Consider the following 17,064-nt stretch of genomic DNA (forward strand, 5'->3'; position numbering starts at 1 on the left):
GTTGAAATTTTTAATATTTCAAATTTTAGAAGCAGAAGGGAATTTTTTAACATAAATAATTAAAAATAACTTTAGACTCCTAAAAAATTTTAGAATACATTATTTTCTTTACAACTTTCTTTCACATTATCATTTTTCTAGTCTCTCTCTCTCTCCACTTACTATCGTCTTACTCTACTTTCTCCACAACAAGACATGGTTGTTCACTGGCATGCCTCAACCACTGTCCATCGTCATCTCCCCACTGCTGTTTGAATCTCGTCAATCTAAATCCGGAGTACAATTCACCATTTACCATTTCAAATTACCGTGCCTTCATCATTGTTATTTTTGCCTTATCGGTAACACTATAAGGCCATGTTTGTTTGGGCGGACTGGATTAGCATTTCCATGACTAATAGTCTTAGGATTACGAATTCGTTGGATTATGTATCCTATCTTAACTAATAGTCAAATTTAAAATAATTAGTCCGTACTTCAATTATTTAATCAAACATCGGATTAGTAATTTTATTGGACTATTAATCCAATCCCAAGCTCATGTCCATCCAAACAAACATGACCTAAGTGTTTAACAGTCCTTAACACCATATTAGAATTAATTAATGGCTATTTGGGAAAATTTTAAGATTTAAATTATAATTATGCACGTGGTTCTTTATGTAACATAAGAAAGACAAATGTAATTTGGTACAAACAAATAAAGGTAAAAATGTAGAACTCACCAAAAAAAAATTATTATTTAATTAAATTAAAAAGGACACGTTGCAAGTAACTCTTACTCTAAACTCTCATAATTCACCGTTACACTGAAATCATTCTTCACCATTTTTAGCTTATATGTGTGCGTGTGTGTTCAGTGTTCAGTACAGTAGAAAAAAAAGAAAAGAAAGGAAAACAAAGAAAAGAGAGGAAACAGAGAGTTAGAAAAGAATGTAAAAAGAAGAAGAATGACGAAAGGGCCACGGAGAACGAGGAATGAACCAAGCTAATAAATGTACAAAATTCATGATTCTCAACATCTATTAAGTAAAATTTAGTGATTTGAGTTTCTTAAATCATGCAAGTCATGTGAATATACAAAGTTTTATTATGTTTATATGAAAATAAATTGGGTAGTCTTTCATACCAAAAAAAAAAAAAAAAAAAAAATGGGGATGCATATCTCCCTCTATAATTAAAATTTTGATTGAGACTACTATCATAAGTTTGTTTGGGTGTGTTATATATGTTTATTTTTTTGTCTTTTTATATTTTTTTGGGGTCACATTTTACTTTTGTATTTTTTCACACATATTTTCATAAAAAGTCAAAAAAGTACACTTATTTGTAGTTGTTTGAGATGTGTTATATAAGTGTACTTTTTAACTTTTTAATTAAAAAAGTAAAAAGAAAAAGATGTATGCATGAGATAAATGTTTGAATTTTTATGAAAAGATGTGTCATAAAATATTATAGTAAAATAAAAATGATCATTTTACCCTTTTGACTATTTGACTTTTAACTTTTTGAGTTTTGGGATATTTGAATTCAAAGAACAAAATAATAATTTTGCCCTAATGACTTGCCCCAAAATCATTAAATAGTATAAATTTTTTAATTTTTTTAATAATTTTTAATTTTTTTTTAACTTATTCCAAACAATACCTTAGATTATTTCAAACAACCCACAATGATTTTAATTAGACATAAAATTCGCTCAAGTCTTTGAAAAAGAGCAACACATCAATTTAAAGTTTTATATATGTTGATCACAGCAATTTTTGTGTATAAAGAGGATATGTGTCATGTGGTACTTTCTTCTTCTCTTATTAATTGAGAGAGTGGAAGCAATATTTATGTGTTGAGTGATAGAAAGATAATATAAAAAATCATAATATTTGTAATTAATTAAAGACATTATGTGACATACTACATAGTACTCTCCTAGCATGTAAGAATTTTTCATGTTGTTCAGCACATACCTAGATACGTGAGAGGGAGAAGTATGATCTGGATTGGGCCATGGTAATACCGGACAAATTGTAGACCAAACACATTTGGGCCGTGGTATCCTGTGTCTACCCAGAAGTGATTTTTGCTCGATAATGGCAAAAGGCGTGTGGAACCGAGCTACTTGACCTTGTCGGCATGAAGGCTAGTCAAGTAAGGGTTCCACGGTTTATGCGTTGCTCGGTTGGAAGGCGCGCATCCATAGCTAGGCATGAAGGTTTGTGCCTTAAGCTCGGCAGGTAGGCCTTTGGTTGACCAGTATGACCAATCTCAAGCTTGGCTTCGCCGGAATGTAGTCGAGCACGGCTGGAAAGGAGCTCGGTTATTGGCCCACTGGGGCATGAAGCGCAGCATAGCCGTTGACAGCCGAGATGCTGCAGCCCGGCTGCCGAGCTCCCAGTAGAGTGGGCTGGCAGTTGGGTTAGGTGATGTTCAGCAAGATTTGTGCTGACAGATGGGATATCAACACCACGTGTCGAGAGATCACTGGGAGTAGATTTGGGGCGTAGAAGGTATATAAGCATGTCTGCGCCCCCCATATTAAAGGATGGCATTTTGGTGAGATAAACACTACACACAACTCAGTCATCTCTCTCTCTCTATCCCTGTGTGTGTCTAACTTAATCATCGGAGGGGTTTTCCGGCCACACACCGCTGGGTAGCTCACCGCCGTTGTGTCTGCAGGTCGATCGGACAGGCAGGAACTTGGAAGAAAGGAGTGCGGGCTTGCCTGAATATTTGCTCTCCGCACAATTGGCACCGTCTGTGGGAACATTGCAAACAAAACCTTGTCTTCCAGGCTCATCTGATCGCCGTCCATGGCGAACATCGAAGAGATTCCGTTGTTCGCCATCGACGGAGTTACCCCGGAGTCGGGCAAAAGGAGAGAATGACATCCCTCCATCATTCCTCCGATGGCGGACCTGGAGACTTCTCTAGGAGGACACTCAGGAGACGCGCGCGATAAGCGCGGAAGAAGTTATGGTCATTCACGGAGTCCAAATGGTTATCGGCAGTAGAGAGAATCGCACGCCAGACGTCTGGAACACAAGCTAAGGGACCAGGACGCCGTCATAAGGCGAATGGCGGCGGAAATGGAAGAGCTGAAGCGGCATGTCAAAGAGAAGGGTATAGCTGGAGGGGGAGACCACAGTGAGCGCACCCAACCCCGCTGTTCAGGCAGTCAGAGTCAGCGGCACACTCCTTCCATTTCTATCACTAGAAGTTACAAGGTTGGAGATTCCGACGTGCATGTAGAGAAATCCAGCGTACAAGATAGCACTTACCAGCCCTCACGTCTGGTGACAACGTCGAGGTACTCTTATTCCGCTCAATCAGAGGATTTGCGGGCAGTTTTGAAGGAACGGGCTCACTGGCGGGAGGCTCAGAGGGTGCCGGCATTCCACCGGCTATCCTATGGGGTTCACGCCAGCGAGGAGGTAAGAATGCCTCCACACCGCCCAGCCGCGCCTCTCCCTGTAGACACAGACTTGGCGAGGCTCAGTGCCACTCCATTCTCCGTGGATATAGAGACAGCATTGCTTCCGGCGGGCTTCCACCAGCCAAAGTTCACGCTCTACGACGGAAAAACTGACTCGTATATGCATGTAAGTCATTTCTGACAGGTCATGGCCGGACATAGGCGGAATGCGCTCTTATGTGCTTGATCTTCTTGTCAAGTTTGGGCGAGCTGGGTTTGAAATGGTTCGAGAGGCTGTCGGAGGGGAGCATTGAAAGGTGGCAGCAGTTGGCCGAGGCCTTTGTGACGCGCTTCAAAACCAACACGAAAACACCAAAGGAAGTTGATCATCTACTGAGTGTCAAGATGGAACCGAACGACACATTGAAAGCATACAACTCCAGATATTGGGAGACCTTCAACAAGATCTTGGATTGCCCGATCAACCTTGCAATCATGCAATACAAGCGTGGTCTTCCGGTCGAACATAGACTACGGGACTCGCTTACCATGCACCAACTGACATCCATGGGCCAGCTCATGCAGCGCATCAATGAGCACATTCGAGTGAAGAAGGATGCGTCAGCATTTACAACGAAGGCAATTCCGATAGCAACGGACAAGAGGTCGGCTGGCAAAGTGCACGCGGTCGAACAAGAGTCCAGCCGTTCAAATGATCGCGCTGAGGAATCAGGCCATGGCTCAAATCACAAAAATCGGAGTAGGGGACGTCGGAATGACCGGGATGACTACCCCCGGGATGACGTAGCTGATGCAAATAGAAGATTGAAGGCCAGAACAGGTCTCACCACGATCTTTAAGATTCCAATCTATCGCATACTTAGTGAAATCCGTGACGAGGAGTATGTCCGGTTTCCTGCTAAGTTGGGCGACGGACAGAAGGGCTTCAATCCGCAGTACCGTTACACGTTTCATCAGGAGCGCAACCACCGGACGGAGGACTGTTTGCCTTTGAGGCAACACTTGGAAGAGCTAGTCGCAGCCGGACACCTGGACCTTTACATTGATAGAGGCGTGAAGGCCAATCAAGCTCTGGTTGACCCGCAGGGACCGGATGTCCGGGATGCGCCTCCTCAAGGGATTGTTAATGTCATCCATGGGATAATGGAACCGACGCGTGTATGCGAGCTCCGCGGTATGATCAAGAAGGCAGAACACATGAGGAAAGTTTTGTCGGTTCAGCCTGCGATCAAGAAGGGGAAGACCGAAGTGAAAGATGTGATCAGTTTCTCCTCAAGGGACCTAGAGCGTATTTAGACGCCGCACAACGATGCCCTAGTGGTTACACTCTGCGTCAAAGAATTTGATGTCAGACGGATCTTGATCAATCAGGGAAGCTCGATCGAGATCATGTATTACGACGCATTCAAACAGCTCAAGCTCCGAGATACGAATTTGGCTTCGGTAACCTCGCCACTGGTTGGTTTCAACTCACAACCGGAGTGGCCTTTGGAAAAGATTATCCTGCTGGTCAAAGCGGGGTCCGTGGTAAAGCAGGTGGAGTTCTGGGTGTTGCAGGTGTCATATTCTTATAACCTAATCCTTGGAAGAGGATGGCTTCACGCTATGCAAGTTGTGGCGTCAACCTATCACCAGGTAATGAGATTTCCCTCGGCTATGGGGCAATTGAGGAGATATGGGGTGATCAAGTCATGTCGAAGCAATGCTTCGTGGCAGTGAACGGGAGCCGGGCTGCCAAGGGCTTTGTCCAAATGATTAAGGGACCGGAAGACCGGGGAGTCCTTGATGATGTGGGTGCTAAGGCCGAGGACAAAGCCGTTGAGGAATTGTTGGAAGTGCGAATTGATGCAGAGAATTCGGAGAAGTTCTTTTTGCTCAGCTCAAGCCTTACTGCCCGAGAAAGAGCCGAGATGGTTGAGTTTTTAATGGCTAATATCAAAGTCTTCGCATGGTCGCCTTATGACATGCCCGGCCTCGATCCGAGTTTTATTTGCCATCGCCTCAACATCATCCCCGGAGCCAAGCCGGTCATTCAGCGAACAAGGAGATCGGCGCTGCATCACGCTGAGGTAGTTGTCGAGGAAGTAAAGAACTTGCTGGAGGCGCGCGTAATTCAGGAAGTGTACTACCCTCGGTGGATTTCAAACACGGTCGTGGTGCCCAAGAAAAATGAGAAGTGGCGAGTCTGTGTGGATTACAAGACCGTCAACCGAGCCTGCCCTAAAGACAGTTTCCCTCTGCCTAGAATTGACGAACTTGTGGATTTAACAGCTGGACATAACAGGCTCAGTTTCTTGGATGCCTACCACGGATACCATCAGATTGCCATGCATGGCCCGGACCGAGAGATCACCTCATTCACTACACCACGGGGACTCTTCTGTTATCGAATTATGCCTTTTGGTTTGAAGAACACCGGGGCGACTTTCCAAAGAATGGTGACTAAGATGTTTGCTTCTTTGCTGGGCCGGACAATGGAGGCTTACATTGATGATATGGTGGTTAAAAGCCGGCATCAAGCAGACCACTTGTCCGACTTAGCCGAGATGTTCGCCATTCTCAAAAAACACAAGCTACACTTGAATGCGTCTAAGTGTGCCTTTGGCGTGGGTTCCGAAAAATTCTTAGGCTTCCTAGTCACGAACCAAGGCATCGAAGCAGACTCCACACAGATCAGAGCCGTACAAGAATTGAAGCAGCCCAGCTCGGCTAAGGACGTGCAACATCTGGCCGGAATGGCCGCCGCGCTTAATCGATTTATAAGTCGATCATCAGATTGCTGCCGTCCTTTCTTTCAAGCATTGAAGTCAAAGTTCTCGTGGGATGAAGAGTGTGACCGGGCTTTGGCCCAGCTCAAGGAGTATCTGTCTTCGGCGCCACTGTTAGTAACACCGAAGCCCGGCGAGGAACTTTACCTTTATCTGGCCGTTTCACAGTATGTGGTCAGGGCAGTGCTTGTCCGGTCAGAGGGAATCAAGCACCTCCCTATCTTCTACGTCAGCAAAACCTTGTTACCAGCAGAGTCGAGATACTTGCCGCTGGAAAAACTCGCGTTGGCATTAATGATGGCCTCAAGGAAGTTGGCGCACTATTTTCATGCGCATACAATAACCGTTCTGACCGAGTTCCTCCTCAAAGCTTTATTCGAGCGGGCGGGCTTCTCTGGTTGAATTCTTAAGTGGGCGGTCGAGTTAGGACAGTTTGACGTCAAGTTCCAGCCGCGCATTGCCATAAAAGCCTAGACTTTGGTCGACTTCGTTGCTGAATTCTCACCTGGAACTCATCCGGTATGCCCGATCGTTATTGTCGCGGCAGATGAAGAGGTGAATGCAAGCCTGACAGAAATACCACAGCCTGGCGGTGTTGGTGACGCGAAACTTACGCGCCCCGCCGAGGCACCTTCAGTTGACACGATACTACAGCCCGGCGATGCGATGACGGAGTTGGGTATCACCGACCAACCTGCTCTGTCCGGTACCGCATCACCGCGGGGGGAAGAAATGGACCCGCTCAGCACAGAGCCGGCGGCCGGCATAATACCGCAACCTGGCGATTCGCCTATGGACTTAGGCATTATGGATCAACTTGCTGAGTCCGGTGCCGAATCACCAAGGGGGGCTGAAGTGGAACCGCTTAGCACGGAACTGGAAGCCGAACAGCCGAGCAACCATGATCCCATAAACCTTCAAACCTCTCAGGACCCCTTAGAGTATTGGAAGCTCTTTGTTGGCGAAATGTGGAAACTTTTTATTGATGGAGCCTCGAACCGTCACGGTGCCGGGCTGGGCATAGTTCTGATTTCGCCAGACGAACTGATTATTGAACATTCTATCACCCTTGGCTTCCCAGCATCCAACAATGAGGCTGGGTACGAAGCGCTCTTGGCCGGGCTCAAGAGCGCGCTTCAGATGCAAACATCCAAGTTGATGGTTTACAGTGATTCCCAGCTCGTGGTTAACCAAGTTTCTGGGGTTTACGAAGCAAAGGATGACCGAATGATGAAGTACCAAGCTCTGGTCAGGGACCACATTAAGCGATTTCAGGCGATCAGGGTCCAACAGATCGGCCGAGAATAACGGCCGAGCAGATGAGTTGGCCGGTCTCGCTTCTATGGTTGACAACTCATCTCCCAACCCTCTTTTGATTGAATTCCTTCCGAGGCCCAGCATTGAGGAAACCGGACAGACAGAAATACTCTGCGCTAAGCTAGGTCCTTCTTGGATGGACCCTATCATCATTTTTCTCAAGGACCGGACCCTTCCAGCCGCCAAGAAGGAAGCACATAAAGTGCGGGTGAAGTGAGAGCGGTTTTGGCTCTCTCCATCGGGCGTTTTATACAAGAATTCGTTTACCAGTCCCTACCTGAAGTGTGTGCACCCGAGCAACGTGGAAGCCTTTTTGTACGAAATTCATGAAGGCATTGGTGGCAGTCACATAGGGGGCAGGTCCTTGGCCTACCGAGCTATTTCGCAAGGCTACTAGTGGCCATGCATGCAAGCCGACACACAGAAGTATGTTCGCAAGTGTCAGAAGTGCTAGAAGTTTGCCCACCAGATCCACCAGCCGGCCAGGGAACTTCTTCCCCTCACCAGCCCTTAGCCCTTTGCGATGTGGGGGCTAGATATAGTGGGGCCACTCCCAACCGCACCAGGCAACCGGAAGTTCTTCATCGCGGCCACATACTACTTCACCAAATGGGTTGAAGCAGAACCTTTGGCAACAATCAAGGAGAAAGACGTCAAGCGGTTTGTCTGGCAGAATGTGGTAACGCGGTTTGGCGTCCCAAAATTCTGATCTCTGACAACGGCACCCAATTTGACGGACGCCTTTTTAGAAGATTTTGTGAAGATTTGAAGATAGAATTCTACAACTCCACCCCGGCTTACCCGCAGTCTAATGGTCAAGCTGAGGCGTCAAACATGATCATCCTTGATGGGTTGAAGAAAAGGCTAGGGAAGGCAAAGGGAAAGTGGGCTGAGGAACTCCCCAGCGTCCTTTGGGCATACTGAACAACCCCGCAGCGATCTACCGGGGAAACGCCTTTTGCTTTGGCATATGGCATGGAGGCGGTCATACCTTTGGAAGTTGGAATGCCCACCCTCAGAAGTGAAAGTTTTGAGCCCGAGCTGAACGCCGAAGCCGTCGCCCTAGAATTGGACCTCGTGGACGAACGCCGAGAAAAGGCTCTCATCCATGTGGCCGCCTACCAACAAGAGCTCTCAAGGAAATACAACAAAACGGTGCACCCCAGACCGTTCAAAGTAAGTGATTGGGTCTTGAGGAAAGTCATGGGCAATACCCTGGTGCCAGGTGAAGGCAAACTAGGGGCAAATTGGGAAGGACCCTACAAGATAACCGGTCTGGCGGGCAAGGGGGCATACCACTTGGAGGACTTGGATGGTAGAGGAATACCCCGACCGTAGAATGCGGCCAACCTCAAACTGTATTATTTCTAGCATTTGCTTTCTTTTTGTGCAAAGGAACTTTTTGCCTTACACTTCAGAATATAATATTATTTTTGTCAATATATAGAAGTGTCACATCTTTGCCTTGGCATTTTTATTGTTGCTTTGTGTTTAGTCATTCTCAACCGAGATGTTTACTCATATTGAAAGAGTTGACGATTTGTTCAAACTATGCGATTCTCGACCGAGATGTTTACTCCAGTTGAAAGAGTTGATGATTTGTTCAACTGTGATTCTCAACCGAGATGTTTACTCCGGTTAAAAGAGTTGATGATTTGTTTAACTGTGATTCTGAACCGAGATGTTTATTCCGGTTGAAAGAGTTGATGATTTGTTCAACTGTGATTCTCAACCGAGATGTTTACTCTGGTTAAAAGAGTTGATGATTTGTTCAACTGTGATTCTCAACCGAGATATTTACTCCAGATGAAAGAGTTGATATTTTGCTTAACTTAGTTATTCTCAACCGAGATGTTTATTCCGGTTGAAAGAGTTGATGGTTTGCTCAACTTAGGTGTTCTCAACCGAGGTGGTTATTCCGGTTGAAAGAGTTGATGATTTGTACAACTATGATTCAAACCGAGATGTCTTTTCCGGTTACATCAGTTAATTAACGAGGTTTATCTCGCCGAGGTATTTTGTTCGGCTGAAGGTATGAGGCTTGGAGACCGCACAAACACTTGATGAAATTAGAGCTTTTTCATTGATGTGAAAGTAAATACAAAAAGTGGGAAACTTAGCCCGGTTACATGTTCAAAAAAAAAAAAAAAGCAAGGAAAAAGAAAACTAGGCTAAGGGGGAAAAGTTGGTGAATTCATCCTCGGTTGCCTCCAAGTTGACCGTTGGAGATTGGTCTTGGACACCGGTTTTTGTTTGGCCAGGCTGCTCTTGCTCTTGGCGGTCCTTTCCCTCAGCATCTGCCTCGGCTTCTCCTTCAAGTCCTTCCTCGGCCTCAGCCTGCAACGCGCTGAAGACGTCGTTGGCATGTGGCACGAGATAGGTCGGTAGGAAGATAGTTGGCGGAGAGGCAAACACGTCAGTATCAGGACCTTGACCGAGCTGTTCGCAAGCAGACGTCCAACCCGCCTTGAAATAGATGTCTTGGGTGGCGAAGACTTACTTCTTATAGCTGTCCTCGGCCTCCTTAAAGCCGGCGTTGTTGGCGTCTTCGCACTCCTTCTCCTTTGACTTTTTTGAGTGCGTCCAGCTCGGCCTGGAGCTCATCCCTCTTTTTCTCGGCGTCGCCAAGCTGGCCGAGCAACTTGGTGTTGTCAGCGTTGGCAATCTGCAGTGAAGACTTTGCTCGGCCGAGTTCGGTTTGAAGACTTTGGACTTGGCTGGCAGTGTCGTTTGCTTTCTGCCACAGTCAATGAATTCTCTCCATGACCAAGTGTTGCTTTTGGATGACCTGCAAGAAAAAGATTGATCAGAAAGGAAACCGTATAAACACTTGTGAAAATTTGAGTAGAAGTTTGACTCTTACCCTGGTTATGGACTTCACAGCCGACTTCACCAACTGGGTGTCTAGAACATGGTCGCTACCGACCACATCGCTCGGTAGGAGAAGGGCCTTGGAGAGGTCGAAGGCGAGAAGATGTTCTTTGTCGCCTTTCACGGAAGCTGTTGCCGGGATCTCCTTACCCCGGTGTTTGAGCTGCGGTCGCTATGCCGATGCAGGGTCTACGGTGACGCCGAGTTGCTCGGTAGTCAGCTCTTCAACCAGCTCGGCAGAGAGATCTGCGCGAGGCCTTTTCCCAGCCCGGCGGGCTTCTTAGCGGGCTTGACCGGCGGTTGGAGACGCCAACCCCACCACGGCGCCGCTTGATTGACCGGCAGCTGGAGAGCGGGTGATGACGCTCGGTATCTCGGCGGAAGTTGCAGTGAGGAGGTTTTTGATACGGCTTCGTTTTGCCATCTCTTCTTCCTCGGTTAACCGGATTAGGGGCACGTCCGGTAGTGTTGGGTCTGGAGGAGGTGATGGAGCACGGAGAAAGTCTGTGACCTTACTCCGGCATGGAGCAGAGTACCGGTATGTTGGGGTGTAGCCGAACAGCTCGTTGCAATCCCGGTGGCTATAACGGAGCACGGTCCTGATGGCTTCTTCGTTGGGATAGTGGTAGTTGGCCTGTAAGGCGTGGATTGCTGCAAAGGAAGAAAGAAAAATGTTTTAAGTACAAATTATTGTGGAAAGGAAATTAATCTAGCCAATTAGCACGGCTTACATGTCTCGCCGAAATTCTTGCTAATGAACCAGCCTGGTACGTCGGCCGTTTCATAATTGCTGGACACCCAGAAAAAGTCATTGTCGTGTAAGTCTTCGTTTGGGGTACCGGTCACTATTTTTTCTTTGCCCGGCCCAATCTTTAAGTAATAGGCGAGGCTGTCGCCGGTGTGTCCAAGGGTGTACTGTCGCAGTATCTCGGCTAAACCTAAGTTGGTCCCTAGCCGGTTATTCAGCTTATGGATGCCGTTGATTATTCGGTAGGTGTTGGTCGATACTTGTGTGGGTGCTAGCCCGGTGCAGCGCAGGAATTCGGTCAGCAGAGGGTTGACCGGGAAGCGGAGGCCTCTTTCAATTATGGAAAGCACGGTGAAGGGGCACTGGTCTAATCTACCCCAAGGGTTTGTCTCAATCTCGCCGAGCTCTAGGTGTACGTCGGCCCGGATGCCATACTCTTCCTGGAATACGGCCAGGGCAGCCAAAGTATCGATAAGGAAGCGGAAGCGTCCCATGTGTAGCCGGCTGGTTTAGCTCGGCTGAGGTGGTTTGGCAAAGACTGGTGTCTTGATGGCTGCTCGGTCTTTGAGAGCCTCAATATTTGGTCAGTGGTCCCCTTGGACTCTGCAGGAAAAGGATGGCAATGGTAAGTGTGAGCGCGGTCGCGCAAAACGAGCTTGACTTTAGGTCGATTATGAAGAGTGCCAACCACCTCGGTCTGAAGGTGAACCAAAGAGCTCGGCTACCTAAGCGGACCAGATGTTAGCCCGGTTGAGCGGCCAGGCTCCCTGCCTACCCCGGTTTCTGCTAAAGGTTTTGGTAAACTAGTAAATTGCTCGGGCGAATATGGGTTTTGAGAGGGTTATGTCCTAAAACCTACGGATTTGGTGCCCTAAAAAGAGAAATATAAAATGAAATGACAATAAGAAGAGTTGAAGGACTTACCAGTTGAGGGCAGTGGCTCCTTCTTCGAACACGAACTCTGAAATGGCAAGGGAGGAATGGCACGAGCTTTGGGACGTCAAAGAGAAAGGAATGGCAAGAAGAGTGGAATGAAGGAGGCTGGGCATGCTTATAAGGTTGAAAAGCCGCCAAAATTTGAATGAGAATGGACGATTAGCTGCTTGAGGCCAATCAGCACGCTACACGTGTCCCCCATTAATGCAGCGTCAGAGTAAAAAGACAGGAAGGTCAGATGAGGCGTCGACCGAGCAAGTCAAGAGACAAGAAGGTCAGACGAGGCTTCGACCGAGCAAGGCAAGGAACCGAGCGCGAAAATTAGCCCGGTTTGCCTCTTGCAAATTGTGAACCGAGGAAGAGTTCATCCCGGTCGGAACAGGTAATCCCGGTCACGCTAGCGCGGACGGAATTAAGGGGCAATTGAGAGGGAGAAATATGATCTGGATTGGGTCATGGTAATACCGGACAAATTGTGGGCCAAACACATTTGCGCCGTGGTATCCTGGGTCTACCCAGAAATGATTTTTGCTCAGTAATAGCAAAAGGCGTGTGGAACCGAGCTATTTGACCTTGTCGGCACGGAGGCCGGTCAAGTAAGGGTTCCACGGTTTATGCGTTGCTTAGTTGGAAGGCGCGCATCCATAGCTAGGCATGAAGGTTCGTGCCTTAAGCTCGGCAGGTAGGCCTTTGGTTGACCGGTATAACCAATCTCAAGCTTGGCTTCGCCGGAATGCAGTCGAGCACGGCTGGAAAGGAGCTCGGTTATTGGCCCACTTGGGCATGAAGCGCAACATGGCCGTTGACAGCTGAGATGCTGCAGCCCGGCTGCCGAGCTCCCAGTAGAGTGGGCTGACAGTTGGGTTAGGTGATGTTCAGTAAGATTTGTGCTGACAAATGGGATAGCAGTACCACGTGTCGAAAGATTACTGGGAGTAGATTTGGGGCGCAGAAGGTATATAAGCATGTCTGCGCCCCCCATATTAAAGGATGACATTTTGGTGAGATAAACACTACACACAACTCAGTCCTTTCTCTCTCTCTATCCCTGTGTGTGTTTAACTTGATCGTCGGAGGGATTTTCCGGCCACACACCGCCAGGTAGCTCACCGCCGTTGTGTCTGCAGGTCGATCGAACAGACAAGAACTTGAAAAAAAAGAGTGCGAACTTGTCTGAATATTTACTCCCCGCACAATACGCATTCATTTTCTTGCATAAACTATTCGTTTTGTGTTTCTTTCGAAGATATTTTATCTGACAAATTATTAAAGAGACTTTGAAAAGGACACTCATCAACATTTTCTCAAGAATTTTGTTTGTATGTGTAACAAGGAGGAACCAGACAGAGTTCAGCTTCGAAGGCCCACCAGCCATTGATCTAATTCAGTCCGTAAGTCCACCATTTACTAATTATCATTAATGTGTATTAAAAAAACCAAAAATTCAAAATTTCATGTGCATGAATGACTTTAATTAAAAAGCATTTATACGATCACTCAAACGTTGGTGATGGTTCGAGAGAAGTGTTAAATAAATATATTTTTTAATTTTTTATAAAAAGATATATAAAAAAATTAAAGAGATGATATAACTTAAAAAAATAAAAGATAAAAAAAATATGTAATATTTACGACTTCTTTTTAAAAGTGATTAAAAGTCACTTCTTAATTTTTAATTAATTTTAAATCACATCATATCTCATATTTTTACACAATTTAAAAAAAAAAATTAAAAAAATTAATTTTTAATATTTTCTCAAAATAATCCTATATTTTCCAAACAACCCTTTGAAATGACTTGACAATTGTACCAGAACCAACCATCTCAATTCGTGGATCTATTGCAAGCAATTGCAAGGATGGTTAAAGGTTTGTCGGCAAAGAGGAAAATAAATAAATAAATAAAACGGTAAGGAAAGGTTAGATGGGGTCAAACATTTCTAGCTTCATTAATAGTAGCATTAATGATGCGGCAGTCGCCTCATCTACTGTACTGTGCCTTATTTTATTTGTTTGTTTTTTTTTTTTTTATTTTTTTTTATTGTATGTGTCAACTTATTAGTGGTGTTTTAGAGTACTACTTTTAATGGTATGTGTCATTGCTCTTTTTTTATAAAAAATAGTTGAGATTACTAATTAATTGTAGCATTAATGATGTGGCAGTGGGTCCCAACCACTTTCACAGTGTTGTTGTGCCTTTTTTTTTTTTTATAAAGTATGTCAACTCACTAGTGATGCTTTAAAGCACCACTTTTAGTGGTATATATCATTACCATTTTGTATGAAAAATGATTGAGACCACTAATTAGTGGTAACATTAATGATGTGGCAATGGGTCCCACCCACTGCCACAGTGTTGCCATGCCTTGTTTTTTTTTTATGTTTTTTTTTTTTAAGTGTGCCAACTTACTAGTGGTGTTTTAGAGCACCGCTTTTAGTAGTATGTATCATTGTCTTTTTTTATGAAAAATGATTGAGACTACTAATTAGTGGTAACATTAATGATGCGATAGTTGGCCTCACTTATTGCCATAGTGTTGCTATGCTTTTTTTTTTTTTTTTTTTTTAAAATGTGTGTCAACTTACCAGTGGTGCTTTAGAGCACCACTTTTAGTGGTATGTATCATTGTCTTTTTTTATTAAAATATAAAATAAAAAATTAAAATATTTAAAAACATTTTTTTATAAAAATATATATATATATATAAAATAGAAAGAATAAAAATGAATTTCAATAATTTTGTATAATTTTTTTAGCTGTTAACATTTTTAGGTCTATTTTGATAATTAAAAAAAAAGTTAATCTATTGATTTTTTTTTTGTCGCATTACCTTCCTATTTTTTTAAATAATTAAAAAAAAAGTTAATAAGCCAAAAAAAAAAAAAAAAAGGTCACTTCCCAAAATGTCTCAGTGACTTTTTCACTATTTGAGTCCATTGACAAATGACTCGTACGAGTTGTGGCTTCAACTAAGGGTTTGCTTGAGATGTGAATTGACTTTTGAATTTTTTTGACAATTGATTTAGGGTTAAAATGTTTAGTTTGTGATAAGTTTTTTTTTGATTTTTTTGATTTTTATGAGAAAAAAATAAAATAATTATAATTCATATGTGATATTTTATTGTATTAGATTAAAAAGTCTATTTTTTCTTTTTGTAATTAAAAAACCCCATTTTATTTTATGCCAAATGAAGGCTTAATAATTTTAAAAACTATTGAAGATAAAAAAAAAATTAAAAAATGTATGAAATTTGGGCATTTGTCAAACAAAGATAAATTTTGTTTAAAAAAATTACTTTTTAACAATTGTCAGCTAAACAGTTTGGAATCAATAATAAAAAATAAAAAAAAAGGTCACTTTCTTTTCAAAAATTGTTTGCCATTAGTGATTTGTTTTTTCAAATGTGTGTCTAATTTTTTTCCCCTCAAGTGTCTAGTGTGTAGAAGGATCTAGTTTTTTTTTTTTTAATTTTTTGAAAAAAAAAGTCAATATATATATTTTTTGGGGTTTTTTTTTGGATTTGTAGTGAACTTTTTTTTCCCCATTTTTTTTTAGTCCCTCTGGTCAAATAGAAGTTGATAGTATAAATTTTTTTTATACTTTTTAAATAAATTAATTAAAAACAAAAAAAAAATATTAAAAACGTTAAATCCCATACACACTATAAGTCAAGATCAAACAATGTTTAGTTTTTTTTATGGACACTCAGTTCAATTTTGAAGTTTTTGGGCCATAATCTATCTATCTGTCCATTGACACTGTTGATTGCCATTAGTAGTTGACTAATTTTCAGCAGTAGAAAATGGTAAATTATAATTCAAAAGGGCCACTTTTGAGATTTAAAAAAAATACAACAAATCTCATAATTTTAATATAACTATATTGACATTTTTTTTAGAATATCTCTAACGCTTACTCAATTTTTTCATAAAGTTTGAGTAAAAATTTGATTTGATATGATGTACTCCAATCGTTTCATCAAATCCGATCGGTTGTTCGACCTAGTGTAAGTTTTCATCAAATCTTTCCCAATCTGGTTTGATTGGCTGACCATCCACTCGGTTGACCGACTAGTCATTGTAATAACCCAACCCGTATTATACTTAATTATACACATGTTTATGTGTTTAAGATGAATTTGTAAGTTAAGTATGTGAATTATGTGATTTTAGATTTTATATCTGTTGAATGTAGGAAAATCTGTTACAATTAGAACTTTAAATTGAAAATTGAAAGTCTTAGAGGCGTGATAAATCAAAACCGATTTTATATTTGTGATTAGCATGGTTTTTAGAGCCTACAGTGAAATTTTGTAAAATTGCGATTCGTAATATTTTAAATAGCCTATATTATATATATATGTATATCCCTAGTTCTTGAGTTCATCATTTTTGAGAGAGCTTTGCTAGAAGGTGACTTAGAGAGAGAAGAAGCGGAGAAGTTAGAGATTTGGTGGAGATTCAAGGGGCAAACCCTAGATTGAAGCTAAGGTATAGAAATTTACTTAGAATCTTTGTCTTTAGCTCATATTTGGCATAAAATCAAGAGGAAATTTGAAACTTTGAGCTAGAGTTTTGGGTTACGTAATGGGTTGAACTAAATGCAAGAAATCTCTTTATGTTTGTTTGTTTTAAGTCCAATCTTATGATTGATACATGAAATGAGCTCTAAATTGTGCATACAACAAAGATTTGTTGAAGGATCATCCACGTTTTTATGTATTTAAGCTTTATCATGAAATTTATGAAGTTATGAAAATGTGAGACCTTGATTTTGTTATTGAAGCAAGATTGATGTGTTTGATATGTAATTACCCTTGAATCATGTTAGTATAACATGTTTTTGGATTAGCTTTGCTTGAATTTGGGGTTAGAAATGAGTTTGGAGGGTTTCATTTTGGCCATTTTCAGACCGTCTAAGTTTACCCATACCGCACGAGCGGCCACGGGAACCGCACGAGCAGAACATGAAGAAAAAAAGAATTTTTGA

The sequence above is a fragment of the Camellia sinensis genome, chromosome 4 (genome assembly GCF_055761805.1).
Source record: "Camellia sinensis isolate YWXY chromosome 4, ASM5576180v1, whole genome shotgun sequence".
NCBI lineage: Eukaryota > Viridiplantae > Streptophyta > Magnoliopsida > Ericales > Theaceae > Camellia > Camellia sinensis.